The following is a 20,105-nucleotide window of genomic DNA, read 5'->3' on the forward strand; positions in this document are numbered from 1 at the left end:
AGTGGTCCCAATTTTGCGCATTTTCAGCTAGCAAGTCTAGGTACTCCATTGCTTCATTAGGGTCTTTATCTTTAAAAGTTCCATTGCACATCAATTCAACCATTTGCCTATCTTTAGGTGCTAATCCTTCATAAAATTGTGAAACCAATCTCCATGTTTCAAAACCATGATGAGGGCAAGTATTAAGCAAATCTCGATACCTATCCCAACATTGGTAAAATGTTTCACCTGGTTTTTGAGTGAAAGTGGTGATTTGTCTTTTGAAAGAGTTGGTTCTGTGAGATGGAAAAAACTTCTTTAAAAATTGTTGTTGCATTTCATCCCAAGCACGTATGGATCCTGACCTAAGATTTTGTAGCCATGTTTTAGCTTTATCTTTTAATGAAAAAGGAAAAAGCTTTAATCTAATGGTATTCATGCTACAATTTAAGTCATTATAGGTGTTACAAACTTCTTCAAATTCTCTCAAATGCAAGTATGGATTTTCTAGATCTAAGCCATGAAAAGAAGGTAAAAGTTGAATAATGCCTGACTTAAAATTAAAATGGGATGCATCAGGAGGGAAAACTATGCATGAGGGTGCACTTGTTCTTGCGGGATTCATGTAGTCTCTAAGTGTCCTAACACGGTTATTCTTATTATTTTCATTATTCTCATTATGAAGTGACTGGTTATCTTCTTCGGCCATATTTTCTGAAAATGATGAGGATACCCTAAAAAGTCTACCACTTAATGTACGTGACCAAACACTCATGCACGTGTAGAAAGAGAACAAAAGGAAGAAGAAAACAAAAGAAAAAGAAACAAAACAAAAGAAACAAAGTTAGATACAAGAAAAGTGAAAAGAGAAAACAAAATAAATACTATAATTTGTACAAGAATTTACCTCCCCGGCAACGGCGCCAAAAACTTGACACGACCAAAAGATTGATGTCTTCTCCCAAGTGCAGGAGTGTCGAAGTAATAAATAACCCGGCAAGACCGGGGTCGAACCACAGAGAGGTTAATTGTATAAATTATAATTAATAAAACAACAACAACAACAACAACAACAATAATAACAACAATAATAGTAACAATAATAGTAATAGTAATAGTAATAGTAATAGTAATAATAATAATACTCAGTACGTGGCATTGTTATACCTGAGAATGATCTAAAAGATCGGGTCACAGGTTTCCAGCCTATATACTGAGTTTATGAAAAGATCAAAGAGATATATTATATAATATAAACAGATTTCTGATGCGAATGAACAAGGCAAGACCAACAATGTCAGGATCCTTGATCAAACACAGAGCATACTTAACGTACATAAAATATAACAAGAATGTAAATAATAATAATAATAATAATAATAATAATAATAATAATAATAATAATAATATTAGTAGTAGTAGTAGTAGTACTACTAATATTAATAAAGAAGAAGAGGAAGAAATTGATGAGAACTTTGAGATGGAAGATTAATGTAAAGATTAAACGATGATAAAAACAAATGTCAAGGTTAGAGGATCCACCAATGGTATTTCAAACAAGTATAGTATAAACTCTTATTACTCAATTTGGAAACCACACACAAAGGAGGTTCCAATCGGATGATTTGTCATTAATAGCTCATTATAAATTATTAATATGATCATATTAATTATCTTATTTACATAACACCAAACTTTTAAATATTGTCAGGAATTCATGATGTTAACTGATGTTAACAACAAATCAAGTTCCTTTCATAGCTCAGGTGTAGGTAATACCATACGGTTGGGCTATGAGAGTGCCAAGCATTTGTTGTACCAAGTGTTATACTACACAAATCTAGATTAACCATTTAACAAGCAAGGTATTAAGAATTAGTAAGATAAAAAGATAAGACATGTTAATATTAAACATTAAGGTCCATGTTGAGTTTACACCATACTTGTTTTTGCACCATTAGTGTAACCTTTTCACCTTGACATAATAAACTTAGCTAAACATAATGAAGAAGAGAAACATAAATAAACAAAACAAGAACATAAATAAGATACAAGTTAACTAAGGAAAGGAAAGGAAATGAAAAGCATAAACAAGAAATTAATGAAAGTAAAACTTAAGAATTACAAAAAATTATAAAGAGAGAAATAAAGAGCATGAACTTGATCTGAACAACCCCTAAATACATGGCAACTGCCTCCTTTTATAGGCCAAAATTCGGAATTATTGATTTGATGACTAATTGTTGAGTGGGTGGCCAACTTTTGACTTTGTGAAAATCCTTATCTTCTTGTCTGAATAAAACGAAAATGCTAACATCAGAACTAGGTCCACTTGAAAACATGAAAGTTGTAGGAAATTGACTCAGATTTCCAGGAAAAAAAATGGAGGTGATTTAGACTTCTAGAACTCCAGATATGGGCTAAACACTAAACAGTGTTCGGGCTGCAGGACAGATTCGGACTTCTCCGTTGTTGCTTTAATTTGGACTTGAAAACGGCCTTCTTAGATCTTGATGAAAACATGAAAGTTGTAGGCCTATGTCTTACCAAATCTGTGTAAAAATGTGAGATCATTTGGACATCTAGAACTTGAGATATGACCCAATTACCGAACAGTGTTCCAGTTTGGACTGCACCAACATCTCTTTTCTAAGTTTGACCCTCTCTTTGTCCTTTCAATTTCCATACTTGAACTCATCAATGAATCCTTTGATTTATGTGATAGGCCTGCATTTAAGATGAACATTTACCATATATTAAAGCATTTTATAGTAGTAGACTTGTTATTATCAAACATGCTTTAGTTAAGGAGTTATTGATACTTTAAGTGCAAAATGATGATATAAAACCTTGATAAATATGCACTTTTAAGTACTAATCACTTATACCTGACATTCCATTAGTGTGAGTTCCTTCAACTGCTAGATCAACCCCGAACATCGCTCTTGATTTTTAAGGAAACATCTCCAAATAGTATCCCAAATCATTTTAACTCATCGTTTATACTTATTCAATAGCTTATTCAATCGCATCTTCATTCTTTTCATAGTACTAATTGTATCTCAAATTACAATTTTATATTTTTCATTATTAACTTCTCAATCAAAATTTAGTTAGTATACATAACCTTTTAAATTGCAAACTTTCAAACAATTTCTAAGTCATAATTAAATCATTAAAACACCAATATTTACACAATTTTTTCCTTCCATCATTTCACATTCAACCTACACAATCCCATATCTATAAATTCAATTCATCAAGAATCATAATCACGATCAAACATAATTTTATCATCATACTATTCAAGTTTAAGCATCACATCATCTTTCAATCCTCAAAACCCACACAATTTAGTTAAAATTACACATTTACACCATTCCAACATTTGTTAGGTTGTTTTTTTTTTTGTTTGCTGTAGTAGATCAATTTTTTTCTTTTTCTCATATCCTTGTATTTCTTTTTGGCTATTGGCTTTATAGCCTTTTCAATATACTCTCGATGATTATCCAAAAAAAAAAAACACCATTCCAACATATTGCAGCAATAACTAACTTCCTAGCGATCCAAATCACAACATTCCATTTCGACCCCAAGCATTCCCAACATCATTTTAAAATATCAAAATCACATAATTTAATCAAGTTTCCACATTTCCCCAAAATCCATACCATGTCTGCCCATTTTTTTTTATATAGTAATCGAGTATAGTATAAATAAGACGACCCCATTAAGAAGATGAGGGCTGCAATAAGAAAGATTACAGGGGGAAATTAAAACATAAAGAGAGCGAGGAATTTACAACCCCGACTAGTTAGTCCAGTTCATGATACATTCAGGATTTCTATAAAGATCGGAGCCTGTGTAACTGAAATTTTTAACAGAGGACTTCAACCAAAAGGCCAACCGATGAAAAGTGAGGTAAAAAATCACATCCCAGTCTGGAGTTTTGGAGTTGAAGATCATATTGTTGCGCGCTATCCAAATTAACCAGTATAATCCTTTACAAAGAAGGGTAATTGCTTGACGTTGAAAATTTCCTTTTAACAGGCTGGACCATTCCTGAAGGTTATGATTTGGTCTTTTGGCAGACAGCCTACACACCCAAACCAACTAAAGAGTCTACCCCAGAGAGACCAAGATGTAGGACAGAGATGGAAGAGATGATGTATAGTCTCAATCTCCTTGCAGCAGAAAGGGCAAAGAGCTTCCTCATAATTGATGATTCTTCTCTTAGCTAAGAAATCTTTTGTGCAAACACTGCCGTTTAGGAGAAGCCATATGAACACATCTATTTTCGGAGGCGCAAACCCTTTCCAAAGCAGAGCAGGGGAGTGAAGGTTTGTTGAAACAATTAAACCATCAAGAAGATGGCACCCTGAGGAGACTGTGTAAACGTTGGAGCTGTGGGATTTCCAAATCTTGTTGTCTTCACCATCAGAGAAGACTAGACCACGTTCCACTTCTGCTATCAAGCTTTCCCGCATGCAGAGCTCGCGGGATCGAAGGGGTCTTCTCCAAGAAAGATTCATTGAGTTATCACTTGGGTTATGAACTTCTGCAATGCTTAAAGATTGCTGCAGGGAGAGGTTGTAAAGCCTAGGAAACATGAACTGGAGAGGGGCTGCGTGGCCTAGCTAGGAATCAGACCAGAACCTGATGTTTCTCCCATCGCCCACCTTGAACCCGACATTGGATTGGAGGGGAGCGGATATGCTATGATTTAAGGAAATTGCAGATACCATGCCACGCCAAGTTGGAGATAAAGAGCCTGCAAACACAGGAAGGCCATTTACGAAGTATGGCCAGTGCTTTTGTAGGATAAGATCTTGCCAACCTCCTACCACTCTTTTATCAAGGTTCCAGAGCCATTTAAACATCAGAGCCAGATTTTTGTTGTGAATAGAACCCAACCCGAGACCTCCAAGGGGCTTACTCTTAATTACCTTGTGCCAAGCAACCTTACAAATACCATGTGAATTTGAAGTACCCTTCCAGAGAAAACAACGATTGATGGAGGATATAGCCTTTGTAATGCCCTTTGGCATAGTAAAAACAGACATGTAGTATAGAGGTAGAGAGTTTAAGACAGATTTAATAAGACATATTCTCCCAGCCATGCTCAGAAACTTCCCTTTCCATTTGCTTAACTTTGCTCTGATTGTTGACAATACCGGTTTCCAAGTGGAGAGCCTAGTTGGGTTAGCACCAAGAGGCAGCCCAAGGTATGTGACTGGGAAAGTGTCACTGCGACAGAAAATTGTGTTAGCCAGACTTGAAGTGTATTCGTTGTCCAAATTAATTCCTATAAGTGAGCTCTTATAGAAATTAACTTTCAGTCCGGAAATGATCTCAAACCAGCGAAGGATCCTCTTGGCATGCAGAAGAGAGGAATAATCATTTGGCAGGAAAATCAAAGTGTCGTCCGCATATTGCAAATGGGTTATGTGATGCCCTGGAAAAGTCTGCAAGCCTTTGAAGTAACCCGAATCAGATGCCTTGTTGAATAAAACCGTTAGCCCCTGAACTGCTATGTCAAATAGGAAAGGAGAGAGGGGGTCCCCTTGCCTGAGACCCCTCTCGACACTGAATTCTCTGCTAGGAGAGCCGTTTATGAGGATGGCCAATTTAGATGTGGACAAACATTCAGAAATCAGTTTCCTCCAATGAGAGCCGAAACCTATATAGCCCATAGTAGAATCGATATGCTCCCACAAAATCGAGTCGAAGGCCTTATGAAAATCTACCTTTAGCAAAAACCCGTGGTCCTTCTTGCTGCGAATAGCATGGACAACCTCGTTTGCTATCATGAACCCATCTAGAATCTGACGCCCAGCAATGAAAGCAGACTGGTTTACACTTATCACATCTGGCAAGACGCTTTTGAGCCTAGTGGACAATAGTTTTGCCACTATTTTATATAACCCATGAATCAAACTAATCGGCCAAAATTGGAAGAATCTGCACGACCCCTTAGTCTTCGGAATCAATGTTACAAAGGATGAGCCAAACCCCTTTGGTAATTTTCCTGTTCTGAAAAATTCTTTGACCATCACAAAGATGTTGGAGCTAATAAGATTCCATGTCTTTTTATAGAAGGAGAAGGTGAACCCGTCAGGACCGGGGGCTTTTGAACCGTCACAATCCCATACAGCTTGCTTCACTTCCTCCAATGAAGGTAATCTTTCTAACCAAACTGATTTTGATTCTGAGATTTTAGAGAATCCCGAGCCTTCCATTTCAATTCTTTTGCATTGTGGCTTGGCAAACAGAGTTGAGAAGAAGTTGACAGCACCCTCTTTGATGTCATTTGGAGAGACTAAAAATGTATAATTCAGTTCAATCTTGCTAATGTGGTTGCGGCCATTCCTCAAACTTGCCGAAAGGTGGAAGAAACGGGTGTTTTTATCCCCCATTTTACACCAATTTTGGCGGGATTTCTGTCTCCAAATATCCTCAACCTTCCTGCTAACCTCCCAAAGCTCAGAGTTCAGATTCTTAAGCTTTGTTTTTTCTGTCTCAGACAAAAGGCGCACCTCGCTTATATCTTCGATGGTTGTGATGGAGTTCTGAATTTCTTCAAGTTTTGTATTTTGATTACCGAAAGTGGATTTGTTCCATTGTCTCAGTTTTTTCCCCAAAGTTCCTTGTTTCTTTACCAATCTATAGTCCCCTAGAAATTCCTTGCAGCTATCAGACCAGAGGATATGAAAATCAGCTAATAATGAAGGGTGTGACAACCAACAGTTAAGGAAGCGGAAAGGCTTCCATCCCCAATCAACCTTTGGTGTCTGCAGAAGCAATTGACAGTGATCAGACATCCCCCTAGGGTAGCGGCAGAGTGATAAGAATGGAAATTGAAGGTGGAACTCTGGAGATGCAAAGGCCCTATTGATACAGCTCATGGAACCCCCTCTAAACCAAGTGAAGCGGCTGCCCTGCAGTTTGAATTCAATCAGAGCACAATCGGATAGGAATTTACGGAGAGCAGCTGACCCTGAATGATTAATATAGCCGCTACTTCTCTCATGAGCATGAAGAGTTTCATTGAAATCACCTATCACAACCATTGTTAATTCAAAGGCAAACTTCAGAGTGGTGATGTCTTCCCACAGCTTAGTACGGTCTTGCATAGAAGATGCAGCATATACACCAACTACCATGCAGTTAAAGGAAGAATTAACATGTTTGCCGCTTAGGCTGATCCATTTGCCCCCAAATTTTATGGAATTAACCTCAAAGATAGAGCTATCCCACATCACTATGATCCCTCCTGATTTGCCAACAGACTCTAGAAAAGCCCATTTAACAGTTACAACATTCCACAGATTTCTGATGAAGGAATCGCAGTAGTTATCTTTTTTTGTTTCTAATAGAAAGCAGATGCCAACATTACTGTTGAGCAACCTATTCCGGATGGAATATCGTTTGTTCAACATACCCAACCCACAACTGTTCCAAGCAAAGATATTCATAGATATAGCAAGACCAAGACTGATCAAACTTAGTAGGGTGAGGAACTTACAGTTGATTCGCTGATGTCCACTCGTCCACTTCTCTGTCAATGTTCCCCCGAACTCCCTCTTCATACCCTATAAGATCTTGGTAGATTCCCAATCCCAGAGCCGCTGCATCATGTAACATTTCTCGAGTCTCCTTGACTCTATCAAAACCATCAGCCTGATTATCCTTGTAGGCTGCTTCAAACCGAACATTTCCTTGCTGAATTCCTGAATTGAGGGAATCAGAAGAGACACCTTTCTCGGTAGTGTTGGCTACACTACCATTAGCTTGCAACAGTTTCAGTTTCCTTGTTTTGCTTCTAGCATTCCTGTTGTTTTCTTTGATCGCTTCTGAGGAGGCCTGCTGGCTGCACTGAGAGCTCAAAGGGCTTGGTAGACTAGTCTGTGCATCACTGGTCTCTGTATCCATGGAGGCATGATTTGAGGTAATATCTGCATGTTTATCAGAAGATGACTTAATAGCAGGGGATGAGCTATTGTCTTTTAGATATGTGTTTCCGTAAGAGTCAGGAGTAACATTTGCTAAGCCTCTGTTAGCCAAAGCATGTCTGTTTTTCTTCACTTTCTTCCTTTTTATGCATGTATATTTAGGGCCAATTCTTCTGATTTGTCTAAGCTTCTTCCTTTTTCTTTCCTTTAGTTTCATATCCACTACTTTTTGAGGTTCCGCCAGATCACGTATGAAATCCGAGTAGGAGTTCTGCAATTGGTTCTGGTCTAAATTCAAGGTTCTTGCTGTTTTGGAGGAGGACCTTAAAACCTGGGCTGAAGAAGTGTTAGATAGCCTTGTTCCTTTCACCTGGCCTGTGATGCCTTTTTTTACAAGGCCCACTCCTGTAACTGATTATACTGAGACATCTGTGCTGCTGTCACTGTCGGCTACCTCGTGCATGTTTTCCTTTAATATGTTATCGTGTGACATTGCAGGGGGTGGCTGATATGTATCATTGTGTAGTTGCTGATCTCTCGTCTGGAGGTTATGTGTTTCATCTGTTTCAGGGAAAAGGCAGGCGTTTTTTGAAATTATGCCAGTATGATCCCAGTTGTTTGTTGGCCCAGTGTACCCCTGACAGAAGATGAGAGAGAAATCATTATCCACATCCTTCTTTTGTTGCTCTGTTATAGAAGTGTCCATTGCACAATGGTCGCCGCCAGGGTCAGTAGTCTTTAAGCCCGCTGCCGTAACCTCATCTGAAGTTGCAAAGTCGCTGCATGACTCTTCATCTAATGTTGCAGTAATATCCATTGAATGTTTGATTGTAGACAGTAGGGGACAAAAATCCGGTTTCATTTCCATGATTGAGATATCAAATTCGTCGCCATCTAAAACCAGTAAGACATGCTCATTTAGAGTTTCAAAGGAAGTTGTGCTCAGCAACACTTTTACTCCCGTGAGAGATCCGTGGCTCACGCTGGTGATGTCGTATCCAACCATCTTCCCTGCTTTCTCAATAATGGATTTGATACATCTGCGGTTCCATCCTATCAAAGGTAATCCCAGTATAGACACCCACACAAATCTATCTGTAGCTTTAGCTCCCTTTTTCCATGGTTTCAGATGAGAGAATGATGTTTTCAAAACAGAGGATCCATTAACCAGCTCTTTCTCCATAGATTCTCGATTTGTAAAGGTAATGACTGCTTGGCTTGCTCCCAGAAAACGAAAGCCCACTGTCTGCCTAATATTTGTTAGAACCATATGCTCAAGGTGAGCATAGTCCACGTTTGTGTTTATGGATCCCACTAAACTTCTCAGAAGCCATTCCTTGTCATCAGGGATAGACTCATAGTACACCAACTTCTTTGGGTGCTTTGTGACAGAGAGAGCTTCAACAAATATCCGGGAGTCGCTGAAGGTGAGTTTAGGCATGGCTTTTGGTTGTGGTTTTATAACAAGGTCTGGTTTTTTCCCCTCTGGAGGTTTTTGAAATCTGACTGGGTTTGCATGAATTTTGTATGAATCGAACCAGATAAGGTTCAAGTTGTCACAAATTTCTGATTCTGTTAAAGTGGAGAGGAAGGAAACAAAGCCAAATTGTCTCCCTCGTGATGTTTTCTTCCTGGAGACAAAAAGATTGGTAACAGGACTAATCTTTGAAAGCCTCTTTTTGAGGTCATGATAATCTAACCATGATGGGAAACGTTCAAAAAAGAACTTAGAAGGGGCAAAGGTTGGGATGGTTGTGTTAGAAGGAGGATTGTTGTTCTGGACGTTTCTGGTTTGGTGCACAGGTGTCGGGAGGCTTAGTGTAACAGGGGGGATGGAAGGTTGTTGTGGGTGTTTAGGAGGGGGAGGGTAAGGATTTGTGAACTTGAAAGTTGTTTTGACCGGCATTTGAGAGGCTAGATTATTCAGAGTCTGTAGAGGTGCAGGAGTCTGGTTTGCAGGGGTGATCGAAGGCTTTTTGGATGGGAGCATGTTTGCAGGTAACACGTTTACTTCTCTATTTGTGGAAATCATCTCTGTAAATTACATGAGCGTCCAAAACGACTAGTCTAGCTTGTTTTGGATTTTTAACAAACATGTGGTAGACATTACCAAAATAGAGAACTAAGTTTCCCAGCAGTAGCTAGATGCAGAGCTGTATTCCCATCATTCCTGTGAATCGAAATTCCTTGAAGAAACGGATTTGATCATTTGCTAGTAAGACAACTTACCTGGATAAAGCTGCTTGCTTCCCTTCTCATCAGATCTGATGCTCCTCTAAACTCTCACACCACTATTCACATATAACAAAACTCAAAGCAGCTCACTGTCCTTCCCCTCAAATTTCTCTCTCAAAATTGGAACTCTTCTGGCTTATCTCTTTCTCTTGGTTCGTGGATGTTTCTTCTTTATGGTCCCAAATTTAAAAAATTTAGTTTTTAATATCTTTAATTTAATCCTTAACCATGTTATTTAACCCAAAATTAACCAATAACTACACTATGTCACCTTTCCAAACACAAACACATATAAACCCTAAATTTCAAAATTTAGAGCAATAGAAACATCTTGCCACAATCAATTAACCCAATTTGTTAATCCCTTTGCAAGAAATCCCAAGATGTTCTTTAGTGCATCTCAAATCTTCTTTTTGTTCTTTAGTTTTATATCTTTGTTTTGTTGTTCTTAAACGCCTACAACACTAGTTTTTTATTCCAACAAAAAACACTAACATCAACTGAGTTACAATTTTTTATTTCCAATTCTTTCAAGTTTCTTTTTTGTCTTACCGTTAATTTTTTTTTTCTTGTTTGGCTGCTACAGAAAGAAGAGAAGAAAGATTGTAAATCCATTGTTTAGAAGTCGAAACAAAATAAATTTCAGAATCATAGTGTTGTGTGTGGTCCCGCACCATGTGATGGGGGGACCACCACATTAATTAAGGAGGCAGCTGGCTGCCTCTTTGGTTTAAATTAAATGAAACGGTTACTGTAGATGGCAGTAGCAGTTTTTGAACAAAAGAGAGAAGAGAAAACCGAGAGAAAGAAAGGAAGAAGAGGCAGCAGAGCAGTCTGTCTTCTTTCTTCGATTTCCAGTTCGTTCACCGTTGGATCGGGCTGAGATTTGGACAGCAGCTTCTAGACACGTTACTCTTCATTCTGAACGGTTGGATTGAAGATTGGTGGTGTGGAAGCTAGTCGTTTTGACAGAAAACGGGGCTGTCAGTGTTGTGAGCTTTTCTCTAACATTACTCTCTTTAATCTTGTTGTAATCCGAGAATAAGTTGTTCTTGATGATATATATGTTGTAGCCCTTAGTTGAATCTGAGGAAGAACTATTGTGAACCCATTATTTGTGATAGTGGAAGTTTTTAGGTGGACTCCGGTCCCGTGGTTTTTCCCGCATCGGGTTTTCCACGTAAAAATATTGGTGTTGATTTGTGTGATTGTTGCATTATATTTGTTCATTGTTTGATTCTGTTTTTTACTGCACAAAGAGGGAAAAAGGATTGGGACTTGTGAATTGTGAATTGTATTCCGCTGAATTGATCCAGTTAGTTGTCCCTAGTTTTCCCAACAAAGTGGTATCAGAGCATTTGGTTGTGTAGATTGAATTTCTTGTGCAGTTAAAATGGAAAAGGAAGATTCGGGCATGATAAAGCTCACTTCCTCAAATTATTTTCTATGGAAAACAATGATGGAGGATCACTTATATTGCAATGATTTGGCTTTGCCGATTGAATGTAAAGGAATAAAGCCTGATGATATGGATGATGCAAAATGGAATGGACTAAATAGAAAGGCTACCGCTAATGTTAGAAAATGGGTATCTTCTAAGTCCATTAATCACATTTCTCAAGAACATGACTGCTATACAGTTTGGAAGATGTTGGAAGAAACATTTGCCAAGGAGAATGCACAAAACAAGGTTTTTGTAATTAGAGACCTTGTAAATTTGAAGTATTGAGATGGTGAAGATACTTCGGTGCATATAAATGTATTCCAAGGGTTCTTGAATCAGCTGTCATTGATGAACCTTGAGTTAGCCGATGAAATGCAAGCATTAATCCTATTGAGTTCATTGCCGGATAGTTGGGAGACTTTGGTAGTGTCACTTAGCAATTCTACTCCGAATGGAAAGATCACTTTGAAAACAGTGAGGGATTGCATCCTCAATGAAGAGAAGAGGAGGAAAGGGACAAGCATTTCTGAGTCTCATGCACTTGTTACAGAAAGTCGAGGGAGAAGTCAAAGTAGGTTCTCTCACGGTAAACAAGATACAGAATCCAGCAATAGAAAAGGCAAATGGAAGCCAAGAGGAAGATCTCAGTCAAGGAAGGGTTTTAAATGTTATTATTGTGACAAGCCTGGGCATATGCAAAAGGATTGCAGAAAGTATAAAAGAGATAAAAAGGGTAGAGATGAAGACAAGAATGAAGAGAATGGTACAGCTGCAGTTGTGTTTGATGGTGATGTTGCCATTGTTTGTGATGATGGTTGTGTTAATCTTGCATGTCAAGATACCACCTGGGTGGCAGATTCAGCAGCTTCTTACCATGTTACACCCCGACATGATTTTTACACATCCTACACTGCTGGTGACTTTGGTCAAGTTAGGATGGGAAATCAAGGGATGGCTAGTGTTGTGGGCATTGGAGATATTTGGTTGGAAACCAATACTGGGTGCAAGTTGCTACTCAAAGATGTTAGGCATGTGCCTGATATGCGCCTACATTTGATCTCTACTGGTACTCTTGATGAAGAAGGCTATCACAGTTACTTTGGAGATGGTAAATGGAAGCTCTCCAGAAATTCCCTAATTGTTGCTAAAGGGAAGAAGATGGGTCTCTACATGTCACAAGCCAAGGTGATCAAAGGGGAGGTGAATGCAATTGAAGATTGCTCTACTGATCTATGGCATAAGCGGCTTGGACATTTGAGTGAGAAAGGCCTTGGCATCCTTGCCAAGAAGAACTACCTTCCTTTAAAAGGTATGAACTTGAACACATGTACTCATTGCTTAGTTGGTAAACAACATAGAGTTGCATTTCAAAGATCACCTTCACATAGAAGGTCACATGTTCTTGATTTAGTTCATACTGATGTTTGCTCTATGATTGATAAGTCTCTTGGAGGTGCATTGTACTTTGTTAGTTTTATTGATGATCACTCCAGGAAGATTTGGGCCACTTGTTTGAAATCCAAAGATCAGGTGCTTGATGTCTTCAAGGATTTCCATGCCAGAGTTGAAAAAGAAACTGGTAGAAAGCTGAAATGTGTTCGAGCAGACAATGGTGGTGAATACAGAGGTCCTTTTGAGAAGTACTGCAGGGAACAGGGTATCAAGTTGGAGAAGACAGTTCCTAAGACTCCACAGCAGAATGGAGTGGCTGAGAGAATGAACAGAACCATTGTTGAAAGAATTAGATGTATGCTCTCTCATGCAAAGCTGCCTAAGTCCTTTTGGGGTGAGGCAATGAAGACTGCAGTTGCCATGATCAACCTTTCTCCATCAGTTCCTCTTGAGTTTAATGTTCCAGATAGAGTTTGGAAAGGAAAGGATGTTTCCTATGCACATTTGAGAGTGTTTGGATGCAGAGCATTTGAACATGTTCCAAGGGATGAAAGGTCTAAGCTTGACAGCAAGATAAAGCAGTGTATTTTCTTGGGCTCTGAAGATGATGAGTTTGGCTATAGGTTGTGGGATCCAAAGGAGAAGAAAATTGTGAGAAGCAGAGATGTTATCTTCTTTGAAGATCAAACCATTGAAGACTTTGAACTGAAGGAGAAAACAGAGTCTACTACTTTTATTCCATCTAATTCAAATCCAAGACCTACTCCACAGTTACCTTTGATGCTTGCTAATCATGGGGGAGATTTGCAAAATGATGATAATGGTGGTTTTCTTGTTGAGCCATTAGTTGGTGATCCTGAATCAGCTAATGATGATATTGATGTTATTCCTGAACAGGTTATGCAGGAAGCTCCAGATGAGCCACAATTGAGGAGGTCAACCAGACCTCGCCAACCTTCCACCAAATATTCTCCTCATGAGTATGTGCTGGTTACTGACGGGGGAGAGCCAGAATGCTTTGATGAAGTCATGTCACATGAGAAGAAAAGTGAGTGGTTGCAAGCAATGCAAGAAGAGATGAAATCCTTGCATGAAAACCATACCTTTGAGTTAGTGAAGCTTCCTAAAGGTAAGAGAGCACTCAAGAACAAATGGGTGTTCAGGTTGAAAATTGATGAACATTGCTCACAACCAAGGTACAAGGCAAGATTGGTTGTGAAAGGTTTCGGTCAGAAGAAGGGTATTGATTTTGAAGAAATCTTTTCACCAGTGGTCAAGATGTCTTCAATCCGAGTTGTGTTTGGCTTAGCGGCTAGTTTGAATCTTGAAGTTGAACAACTTGATGTGAAAACTGCCTTTCTCCATGGTGATTTAGATGAGGAAATCTACATGGAACAACCTGAAGGGTTTGAAGCAAAAGGCAAAGAGCAGTTAGTTTGCAAGTTGAAAAAGAGCCTATATGGGTTAAAGCAAGCTCCAAGACAATGGTATAAGAAGTTTGATTCTTTCATGGTGAAACTTTGGCTATCTCAGGAGAGATATGTTCAAAAGGTACTTGAGAGATTCAACATGAGCAACTCCAAATCGGTTTGTTCTCCACTTGCAAGCCACTTTAAACTAAGTTCTAAGCAGTATCCTTCAAGTGATGAAGAAAGAGATGAGATGAAAAAGGTTCCTTATGCATCCGCAGTTGGTAGCTTGATGTATGCCATGGTTTGCACAAGGCCGGATATAGCTCATGCAGTTGGTGTGGTTAGTTGGTTCCTCTCCAATCCTGGTAAAGAACATTGGTCAGCAGTGAAATGGATACTCAGGTATCTCAAAGGTACTTCTAGTTTCAGCTTATGTTTTGGTAATAATAAACCTGTGTTGGATGGATACACAGATGCAGATATGGCTGGTGATGTTGATTCTAGAAAGTCCACATCAGGATACTTGATGAAGTTTGCAGGGGGAGCAGTCTCATGGCAATCAAGGTTGCAAAAATGTGTTGCATTATCCACTACAGAGGCTGAATATATTGCTCTTACTGAAGGGGGCAAGGAGTTGTTATGGATGAAGAAGTTCCTACATGAACTTGGCCTAGTTCAAGAGAACTTTGTGTTGCACTGTGATAGTCAAAGTGCAATCCATCTCAGTAAGCATCCTACTTTTCACTCTCGATCAAAGCACATTGAGGTTAGATATCAATGGATTCGAGATGCTATGGAGATGAAGTCATTTGTTGTTGAGAAGATTCATACCGATAACAACGTGTCAGACATGATGACCAAACCTCTACCGAGAGAGAAGTTTGAGTTTTGCAGAAGGGAGGCAGGCTTGTCAGAGCCTCCTAAATTGAAGCTTACATGTTGATCGCCAGTATGGCGAATTCCTCACATGGTGCGTGAGGGGGAGATTTGTTGTGTGTGGTCCCGCACCATGTGATGGGGGGACCACCACATTAATTAAGGAGGCAGTTGGCTGCCTCTTTGGTTTAAATTAAATGAAACGGTTACTGTAGATGGCAGTAGCAGTTTTTGAACAAAAGAGAGAAGAGAAAACCGAGAGAAAGAAAGGAAGAAGAGGCAGCAGAGCAGTCTGTCTTCTTTCTTCGATTTCCAGTTCGTTCACCGTTGGATCGGGCTGAGATTTGGACAGCAGCTTCTAGACACGTTACTCTTCATTCTGAACGGTTGGATTGAAGATTGGTGGTGTGGAAGCTGGTCGTTTTGACAGAAAACGGGGCTGTCAGTGTTGTGAGCTTTTCTCTAACATTACTCTCTTTAATCTTGTTGTAATCCGAGAATAAGTTGTTCTTGATGATGTATATGTTGTAGCCCTTAGTTGAATTTGAGGAAGAACTATTGTGAACCCATTATTTGTGATAGTGGAAGTTTTTAGGTGGACTCCGGTCCCGTGGTTTTTCCCGCATCGGGTTTTCCACGTAAAAATCTTGGTGTTGATTTGTGTGATTGTTGCATTATATTTGTTCATTGTTTGATTCTGTTTTTTACTGCACAAAGAGGGAAAAAGGATTGGGACTTGTGAATTGTGAATTGTATTCCGCTGAATTGATCCAGTTAGTTGTCCCTAGTTTTCCCAACACATAGGAATTTAATACTTCAACAAGAAGGTTATCTTTTTAGAGAAATTAAAGATAATAGAAAGGTAGCGTGTAGACGACGATGCTATGAATAAAACAGGGGAAGAAAAGTCGTTTCTCTAGAGTGCATGCCAAGATCTTATTATAATGTGGAATATCCGGTAGATAAGTACTAATTAGAATGGACATATCTTTAGAAAGTAATCAGCAATCAACTAGCAAGCATAGTTCAAAAAGAGTTATATAGAGATTGCAAGATCGTGTTTAGTTAATGTTATAGGATGTAATGAACATTTACAAAAGGGAGAGGCAAATTTGAACAAACGAAATCTAAACAGTAATACCATCAAATGAAAGTTTGATTTTTTTTATAATATTAGCAAGTGTTTTGTTTTAAAATATTCTAGTCCGACTTGACTTGCAGTGACGAAGTACAGGACAATTACTTAATAATTTAAGTATTGTATTATCATAGAATTTTAAATAATGTAAGAGGAAGCTACAATTTTTTTCTTCTGTTTTACTTTTCAACCAAAAATAATAATCCATTATAACTCTTAAATTAAAGTTTATATATTTCAAGTTTTGTCCGTTGATTAAATCAATTTTTTTTTATAGAAATTCTATATCATGGAGAAACTTAACCGACATTTCCAACGTGAAATCTCAAACTTAAGTTATTGCACTGAGTGTTTCTGTGTGGACCCTAATCCTCCTATTTTATCCTACACTAGTACCTGTATACACAATGACAAGAACGCAAACCGTATTTGGTTCACATAACCGGTGCTTAGGCAACCTCAGGCTTACCGCTCAAAGAACTTCAATCACTATTAATCTCCACATTCATGTAAAACAGAATTCATAATATTGCATGAGATTTGTAACATCCCCTTATCCAGGTCCCTTTTTAATTTAATTTTTTTTTATTTTAATCCTTCAATATTAAGTTAATTAAAAATTTAAGTTTATATTTTTTTTCTATGAATTTATCCAAGTCTCATAATTCAAATTTAACAAGTTAACACAGGTTGACTAGAGATATTTTTTGTTTATTTTTTTATTGTTTTTTTTTTCAATTTAATCCTTCAATATTGGATTGATTGAGAATTTTACTTCATAAATTTTTTATTTTCTTTTTATGGGGTTATCATAGTCTCATGATCTGAGTCATGGAATAGCCAAGTTGCCCCAATTTGTTTTGTCCTTTTTTAATTTTTTTCTTTAATTTAATCCTTCAATATTAAGTTGATTGAAAATTAGGATTCATAATATATTTCGGTTTGTTTTCTATAAGGTTATCACGGTCTCATGACTTGGATCACGAGTTTGGTCTGTTAACTTGGATTGACTCATGTGATTTTTTCGTGTCTTTTTTTTAATTGATTTTTTTTCAATTTCCTCCTTCAATATTGAGTTCATTGGGAATTGAACATCATAATTTGTTTCAATTTTTTTATATGGTTATCTCGATCTCTTGACTCAGGTTTAACAAGTTAACCCAGACTAACTTCACTCGTTTTTCTAATTGATTTTTTTTCAATTTCATCTTTCAATATTGGTTTGATTGAGAATTGAGTTTAGTAATTTTTTTATTTGCTTTCTATAAGGTAATTAAGGTCTCATAATTAAGGTTGAAGATTTGATAGGTTAATCTGTATTTGATCTGAGTAAATTAGAGTCGATTCAAGTAAATCTAGGTAAATCCAATATGTTGTCGTCTCAATATTTAAAAAAGATATCGTCTTGTTTTTTTTTAGTCAAACTATATTTTTTATTGGTTGTTCGAGTTGTGTTTGAACCTGTAAAGTTGACTATTCACATTGGGTCAACCTTCACATAACATTTTTTTTTCTAGAAAACATGTTGACAACACATGAATATTTTTTTTCTGTTTAATAAAAATTTGATATGACCCGCAGCGTAGCGCGGACAATTATCAAAAAAAAAAACTAGAATAATTACTAATTTATTCTTTTACTTGTTACAACTTGAAAATATTAATTATTAACCTATGCATCAAGTTTAATTACATGACATAAAGTAGTAATTACAAAATTCTATTTAATAACAAAAGCTATGCAATCGCAACAACAAGATCATGGCTGACTTCAAATTAAAGTTGACTGTTATGATAAAGAGTCTTTATCATAACAGTCAACTTTAATTTACTTAATAAGTTTCTGTCATTACGATGAACTGTAAATTTATTCAATAAGTCTTTGCCCTTATGGCTGACTTTAAAATTATTCAAAATTTCCCATAAAATATGTTGTAGCTCATCACACACACACACATGAATCAATAAAAGAGTCATTGAAATAACAATACTGCAATTAAAGAAGTATAGTGGTGGCACCAACCCGGCATTCCATTATTGTGAGCTCCCTCAACTGCTAGATCAACGTTGGACATCTCTCTTGATTTAATTTCAAGTTAGTATCCCAAATCATTTTAACTCATTGTTTATACTAATGGTATCTCATAGTACTAATGTATCTCAAATTACAATTTTATATTTTTCATTACTAACTTCTCAATAAAAAAAAAAAAGATTTGATACATCATGAAATGAATTGATTTTGTGACGTTATCAGAAAAATAATAATGTGCATGATTGAACCCATGGATTCTTTAAAATTTATGGTCAAGTCTTTGTTCATGTAGTTCAGCATCTTTTGTTAATCTTTTGCATTTAATAAAAGCTAAGGCATCAGTATGAAGGCCAAAAGCTGATAGCTTACCCTACATTTCTTGGGTCCAATCGGAAAGTGAACATTGAGAAGAAATAATGCATCTTTAAAATTTATGGTCAAGTCTTTGTTCATGTAGTTCAGCATCTTTTGTTTCCATTATGTCGATCTTTTGCCTTGTCGAGCAGAGAAAGATTAATAAAAGCTAAAGCATCAGTATGAAGGCCAAAAGCTGATAGCTTACCCAACATTTCTTGGGTCCAATCGGAAAGTGAACATTGAGAACAAATAATGCATCTTTAAAATTTATGTAGGGTATAAATTTCATTGGATCTACTTTCGTATAAAAGACAAACAAACAAGAACTTTCATTTGGATATAAATTTCAGCTCAAATATAGCCTTCTGCACTTGTAATTGCTCAACCATTTTGTATTCAGACGAATATATTATTTATGCTATTCTCCCATGAAAAACAGAGACACACGTGTGTTTTACAGCGATTCAGCAAACTTTATTTTTATTATACAATAACAACGGGAAAAACCCAATCATCTAAATCACCATGTTTTAATATTTATTAGTGGTTCACCATGAGATGATGGAGTCCTGCCACTGTCAAAATCACCAGTGATTGATGTCGAAACTGCATCCCAGTCATTGCTTGCATCATCCATGGTGTTTTTTGATATTTTACAGTTCTCCTGAATATTTAGCTCTTTTTGAGACAATCCAATTATCCTCTCCAACTCTGATGTGACTTCTCGCATTGTAGGTCGATTTTTCCCATTCAAATTCAAGCATCTTTTCGCAAGATTAGCAACAGAGATAACTTCTTCATTCTGACAGCCCTCCTTAACTCTAGCATCAATAATATCAGACAGTCTATTGTCTTCCATCAACATAATAAAATGCGTGGCTAAACTTCTAGTTTCTGTCTGGCTTACAGAAAATATCGATTTTTGTCCACTTATGAGAAAGATTAATAAAAGCTAAGGCATCAGTATGAAGGCCAAAAGCTGATAGCTTACCCTACATTTCTTGGGTCCTATCAGAAAGTGAGCATTGAGAAGTAATAATGCATCTTTAAAATTTATGGTCAAGTCTTTGTTCATGTAGTTCAGCATCTTTTGTTTCCATTATGTCGATCTTTTGCATTGTCGAGCAGAGAAAGATTAATAAAAGCTAAGGCATCAGTATGAAGGCCAAAAGCTGATAGCTTACCCTACATTTCTTGGGTCCTATCAGAAAGTGAGCATTGAGAAGTAATAATGCATCTTTAAAATTTATGGTCAAGTCTTTGTTCATGTAGTTCAGCATCTTTTG

General features: G+C 37.3%; 2 protein-coding genes, 1 long non-coding RNA gene and 1 other non-coding gene across 4 annotated transcripts in view; 2 read left to right on the forward strand and 2 right to left on the reverse strand.

The window, feature by feature from the left end:
- The window catches only part of LOC7476788 (wall-associated receptor kinase-like 22), a 151,579-nt gene that overhangs the window by 124,667 nt on the left and 6,807 nt on the right, over positions 1-20,105 (reverse strand). The gene's annotated exons all lie outside the window — the stretch shown is intronic.
- LOC112328040 (wall-associated receptor kinase-like 22) overlaps positions 1-20,105 on the reverse strand; it is a 97,246-nt gene that overhangs the window by 60,116 nt on the left and 17,025 nt on the right. The gene's annotated exons all lie outside the window — the stretch shown is intronic.
- LOC127904936 (small nucleolar RNA R71) lies at positions 162-270 on the forward strand. The gene has a single exon (XR_008058360.1). It is a non-coding gene; the product is annotated as a small nucleolar RNA R71 (small nucleolar RNA).
- LOC127905667 (uncharacterized) lies at positions 10,923-16,033 on the forward strand. The gene is made up of 2 exons (XR_008059956.1): positions 10,923-11,303; positions 15,886-16,033. It is a non-coding gene; the product is annotated as an uncharacterized LOC127905667 (long non-coding RNA).

This window comes from Populus trichocarpa, chromosome 1, assembly GCF_000002775.5.
Source record: "Populus trichocarpa isolate Nisqually-1 chromosome 1, P.trichocarpa_v4.1, whole genome shotgun sequence".
In the NCBI taxonomy this organism is placed as follows: Eukaryota; Viridiplantae; Streptophyta; class Magnoliopsida; order Malpighiales; family Salicaceae; genus Populus; species Populus trichocarpa.